Below are 5951 nucleotides of genomic sequence, written 5' to 3' on the forward strand. Positions count from 1 at the left end.
AGAGTGGTGTTCCACTTCATCTGGGGCTCCAAGATGGACTGAGTGAAGCAGGTGGTTTATGTTCAAAGAGCCCCTCAAAGGTGGAAAGGGCGTCCCGGACATTGCCACCATGCAGAAGGTTTTCTTTGCTTGCAACTGCATCCGCAGGACTTTGATTGACAAGACTTTGGACTCTGCTGGGAACACCATGTCCCGTTTTTTCCTCCTGCCTCTTTGGAGGTCCCTGGGATGGGACAAATGGGACAGTTCCGTCCCCTACAACTAGGACACTCCTTGGTTTTACTTGGACTCTCAAGTTTATCAGGGAGCACGGACAGCATGGAGTTAAACCGGACTTGTGGAAGCCAAAGACAATCTACAAGCTCATCAGAGCTAAGGACACTGTTGACTGTTCCGGGCCTCCCTCTAGACACTTGCAAATCTGTCTTAAATGAGTGTGTCATCCAAGAGACTCACCAACAGGCACAAAGATCTGGCGTGGATGGCTATCCAGGGAGGGTTGACCGTCAGAACTTTTATGCACGCCAGAAACCTGTGCAGATACAGGCATTGCCCCTCGTGCATCACTGAGGAGGAGACCGCTTTGCATCTCTTCTGGCATTGCCCTGTTGCACAGGCCCTGTTGAGGGCTCTGGAACACGAACTCAAAGACTTTGTGCTGCTGACAGTGATTACTCACTTTGGGGTGATGTATGGACTGTTTTGTGGCACTTTTACAGAAGAAGAAATCGTAGGCGCCTGGCGGGTGATGTGTTGCTTTAAGGACGCTATTTGGTGCGCAAGGAAGCACCTCACCCTCCGGAGGGAGAGGATGTCCACTGAGGACTGTTGCAGACTGATTGTCAGTCTGCTCAGAGACTATCACCTCATGGACTTTAAGGAGGAAGAGGAAGTCTGAGAAGATTTCCCCTTCCACTAACTCAAAGACTTTGTGCCGCTGACAGCGATTACTCACTTTGGTGTGATGTATGGACTGTTTTGTGGCGCTTTTACAGAAGAGATTGGAGGTGCCTGGCGGGTAATGTGTTGCTTCAAGGACGCTTTGTGGTGCACATGAAAGCGCCTCCTCCCCCTCCGGAGGGAGAGGATGTCCATAGAGGACTGTTGCAAGCTGATTCTCAGTCTGCTCAGAGACTATCATCTTATGAAAGAGGACGTCCGAGAAGATTTCCCCTCCTCCTTTTTGTGTCTTTTGTCCTTCAATAAAGCTTCGGGCCTGTGAACTCTTTCCCCTCCCTTATCCCTCTTCCCTATCTCACCCATCAAACTCGTTGCTCTTTGAAGGTTCATGTATATAAGTTTGCTGTGGTGTCGCGTTGCCATGTATGATGTGAGGAACCGGGAGTTCCGCACGTCAGACATTGCGCCGCAAGGAATTTTGTGTTGGATCCTACGGACCACATACTCAGTACGGGGTAATGCGGTGTCATGAATGATGTGGAGGGCTCAGGACTCTTGTCTTGTGCTACACGTCAGGCATCATGTCGCGGGGTGAATGCAATTTATTAGTGTGATTGTTCTGTATTGCTATGTAGTCTTCACTCTCTGCTGTGTCGCAAAACAGGGTGAAATGTTCTCCAAATTTTTTTTATTTTTTTATTTTTTTTTATATAAAGTATATTTTTCAATCAAAAATATTGTTTTGGGTCTGTATGGGGTTTTTCTACCTCCCCCCCCCATTGAGGAGTCTCTTTTCGAGAGAGCCCTTACCAAGTACTTGGTGGATCTGCTTCGGTATGTCCCTGAGGATCGGGATCCGCCTAGCTTTGGACTTAGCTGGACTTGAGTTGTCCTTGCCCTGTCAGGAGCCATGCTCCCGGGGAGGGGTTCAGGGGTTGGTGGCCCTTCCTCCCTTGTGCATTTTTATTTTAGTGTGTTGTGATTTCACGATTCAGTTTGTTCACAGGGGTGAAGGTTGTCTTCGTTGCACGCATCGCGGACCTTAAAAAAAAAAAAAGTGCATGATGGCACTGGCCTTGCTCGGAAAACAGGCCATTGGACCATTTGACACACCTTAGTGCATGTTTTTGTGTGTTTACATGCACTTTTGTTTACTATAGTGTTTCGTTTTTGCTCACCAACTGTGGGCTGGAAAGTCTCTCTGGTTCAGTGTTTTTTTGTACAGCGCTGCAGAGCTGTATAAATTTATATTAATAAAAGTGCAAGACTACGGGGAGTAAATTAGAGTGAAAGCTCCTCTGCTGCAGAGAATGTACAGGTTGTACAGCACCCTGGGCATGTTATAATAAAGTAAATAGTTTGTAAGCAGCTATTTCTTACTTAGTCTTGTATAACCGATAGAGGGCGCTGTGCACTGTATGTCCTCATTGCATTACCACTGAGCCAAAATTCACTGTTCAATTTAAAGTCCCACCAATAGATGGCGCTATGCATCAATGCCATCCACAATGCTTGCTCTACTGCAATGCAACATACAACCAATAAATGGCACTGTGCTTATGTCTTGCCAGAATGGTTCACTGGGCTGCCATACAACCAATAGATGGCGCTGTGCATCACCTGCAATCCATAGTGCTCGCTCTACTGCAATGCAGCGTACAACCAATAGATGACGCTGTGCTTATTGTATCGGCCATAATTGTCCACTGGGCTGCCATACAACGTACAACCAATAGATGGCGCTGACCATCACACGCCGTCCACAATGCTCGCTCTACTCAATGTAACTTACAACCAATAGATGGCGCTGTGCTTATTGTCTGCCAGAGCTGTCCACTGGGCTGCCGTACAACCAATAGATGGCGCTGTGCTTATTGTATCGGCCATAATTGTCCACTGGGCTGCCATACAACGTACAACCAATAGATGGCGCTGACCATCACACGCCGTCCACAATGCTCGCTCTACTCAATGCAACTCTGGTAATGCAACTCGGTATTAACTCTGCTACAATATAATGTGTAACCAACAGATGGCGCTGTACACAGTAAGACGGCTGGCAGGCTCTTGTGACCACAAGTTTATGTAATATCAATAGTTTGCGCTGCACAGCCCACATTCAATCTGTTTAGCACTCATTGCCCAAAGTTATAATAAGTAGCAGATGTTTACAGGAACAAATAGCATTACATTCATTATCAGTCTGTGTGATATTGTAGCACAATTTTAAAAAAAGAAGTCGGCTTTCTTCTTGAGTTACATCAGAAACGCATGCTTTATTTTATCTCCTGTTACCATAAAGAAGTCAGAACCCAAAGATTATAGTTTAGTTTATTGCTCTTAGTAATGACTAGGGTTGCCACCTGTCAAGGATTCACCTGGTCAGTCCGGTCTTTGAGTCTAGTGTCCGGGTGGCAGGCCAAGTGCTACCCAGACACAAGACACTAAGTGCCGATACCGGCAGTTAATTATTTTTTAACAGATGAGGCTGCCGAGGTGCCCAGCAAGCATGGGAGCTCAGGCAGCCACATCTGCCTGAAGCGGCATCCTACTGTGAGCCACGGGCACCTGTAAACAGGTACCAACCCGCCCATTTTCACCTCGGTCTTCCTGACACCAGACAGCACGCCACCTCCCAGATAGCAAGCAATTGAGTTGCAAGTTTGAAAATTACTTGCTAAAGTATTGCAGACTTGCCAAGCTTCACAATTACAGCAAGTCTGCATTGCAAGTCTCCAGATCAACGTGCTTTGCAAATGTGCTGTACATTTGCAGAGCTCTTGCTAACACCTGCAGGGCTCTTGCTGTATACTTGCCAAGCAAATTTGCTCCAAATTCAAAAAGTGTCAACTAGAACTTGTTCTGCAGGTCTACAACTTGCCAGGAATGTGTGCAGCAAGTTAACAAGAATTACAATTTAACCCTGACAAGTGTTTGCGGCAAGTTATCCTTGCTATCAGGGCTGTCCTCTGGTGAGACACCGCACAGCCCACACAGCACTCTTGAAGGTCTGCATAGCCCACCTGACACCCCACACAGCCACCTGAGAATCCACTTAGCCTACCTGAGTGCCTGCACAGCCTACCTGAAAGCCCGCAGAGTCCACCTGAGAACCCGCATAGCCCACCTGGGGGTGCACAAAGCCCACCTGAGTGCCTGCACAGCCCACCTGAAAGCCCGCACAGCCCTGGTGAGAGCCCGCACAGGCCACCTGGGACCCTGGAGACATCAGGACGCCACCCAGTAAAAACAACATAGAGTATGTAGCTTCATATTATTTTGTGTTGCTGTATAATGTATGCCTGGGATTTGTAGTCTTCTATAGCCGGTCTCCTTACTCCCTGCCCTGGCTGACTCTCCTCGCCCTCTCCTCTCCGGGACGTGCCGGTAGAGTGTTCGGGTTTCACTTGAAGAAAAGGTGGCAACCCTAGTAATGACAGATTGGCCAAAATAGCAAGATCACTGTATTGGCAGACCGTGAGATAACATTGTCCTTAACAGTTAATGTAGATGGAATAATATTAATGATGATTATAAAGGGTTAAAAATAACCCTTGACAACAGGCATCCCTTCTCAGCATGGATGATAAATAACAGAACAAGTCTCTTTAGCAAGTTATATTTGTTTTAATGACATACGGGTAAGTTATAGAAGTATACGTGATAGGGCCGGGTGACAAAATATGTATCCACAGCACAGAAATGTCACAGAAACCATTATTATAACCTCCAGCAAGAACACAACTCGCTTCACAGGTCTTATCTGCTTTTCTCAGGCTGAGCGGCCATAAAACAGATCACAGAGGGCAGCAGACGGAGGAGATTCTGACTTGTTTATGGCTCATGTTTCTTGCAGCATGACTGAATTTATAGCTGAACTCTGGACAAAGGTTAAAAATCCCCCTTCCCTTCCTTCCAAAAATGCTGCAAGGGTTAAATGCTCATTTTTTGCCTGGGGTACCAGCAAAAGGGACTTTTACCTATCTTATCTTAAACTCTTCTCTCTGATGCTCCGGGTTGTGGGCGGCTCTCAATATCCTCACTTACAATGCAGGATTGCTGGTCGTGCATTATAGTTGATTAGCTGCATCCACCAGTGTGAACGCCTTAGAGAAGAGGCTTCGGGAACGGTGCACCAAAAAGTCCTATGACTATTTTTCTTTTTGGCCTAATGATATATACAAAGGGTGGTAATCACCCCCCATTATGGGCCATTGACCTCCCCACCCACTTTTTTTGTATCTATAAAACATTTAATGAAGCAGCCCGAGGCCTTTGCCTCAAGTGTCATCTCTTTGGGTCACATGGGTGGCAGGCAGAGCGGCAAGGCTGCGCTGTTGCACAATGTTGGCAGTGTACCTGCTGCTCCCTTTCTGGCCTTGGTGTCCCAGCTTGTTAAGAGCTCAGCATGGACATGTGTAAGGGCCATACACATCTCCCTGCCCCGCTCTTAGCAACCTGAGACACTCTTGCCAGCCATCCAATTATGTCACTGATTAAGCTTGGTGGGATGCCGGCCAGATTGTTGCAGGTTGCTAAGAGCTGGGTGGGGAGATGCAGAGACCTAACACATCTCTTACGGCATCATTCTCCACAAGCTCCCCCCCCCACTGATTGCATGCAGCACCGCAGCCCAAACTTCCTCCCCGCCCTGGCCTCAGGCAGCAAAAAGTCTAGGGACACCCCTGGCTAGGACCTCATCTTATCTGGTGGTAGCCAGACCTCATGATTAGTCTCAGCTGTGCACAGGCCTTTATATATGGGAGCTGACTGATGATCAGGACTCTCTCTCTCTGCTGCTGGGTGAAAAGGCAGAGTGCTGACAGAGCACTAAAAATGTACAGAAAGAGTTGCTGTTTGTTTTGGGGAACCTATTAGAGTTTTGTTGGTTTTATGCTATGAACTTGCTGTACAAAACGCTCCTGCTTTAAAACTGTGTTTACTGTCTTGCTAAATAAATGGTCAGTCCAAACCTTCCTAGACTGCTCCTGGGTGTCCCTGTCTTATGCATGTTTTTTGCTGCCAATACCAGTTGAGCCTCTCCCTGTTAC

This window comes from Nanorana parkeri, unplaced genomic scaffold (genome assembly GCF_000935625.1).
Source record: "Nanorana parkeri isolate BGI_ZX_2015 unplaced genomic scaffold, ASM93562v1 scaffold2131, whole genome shotgun sequence".
NCBI lineage: Eukaryota > Metazoa > Chordata > Amphibia > Anura > Dicroglossidae > Nanorana > Nanorana parkeri.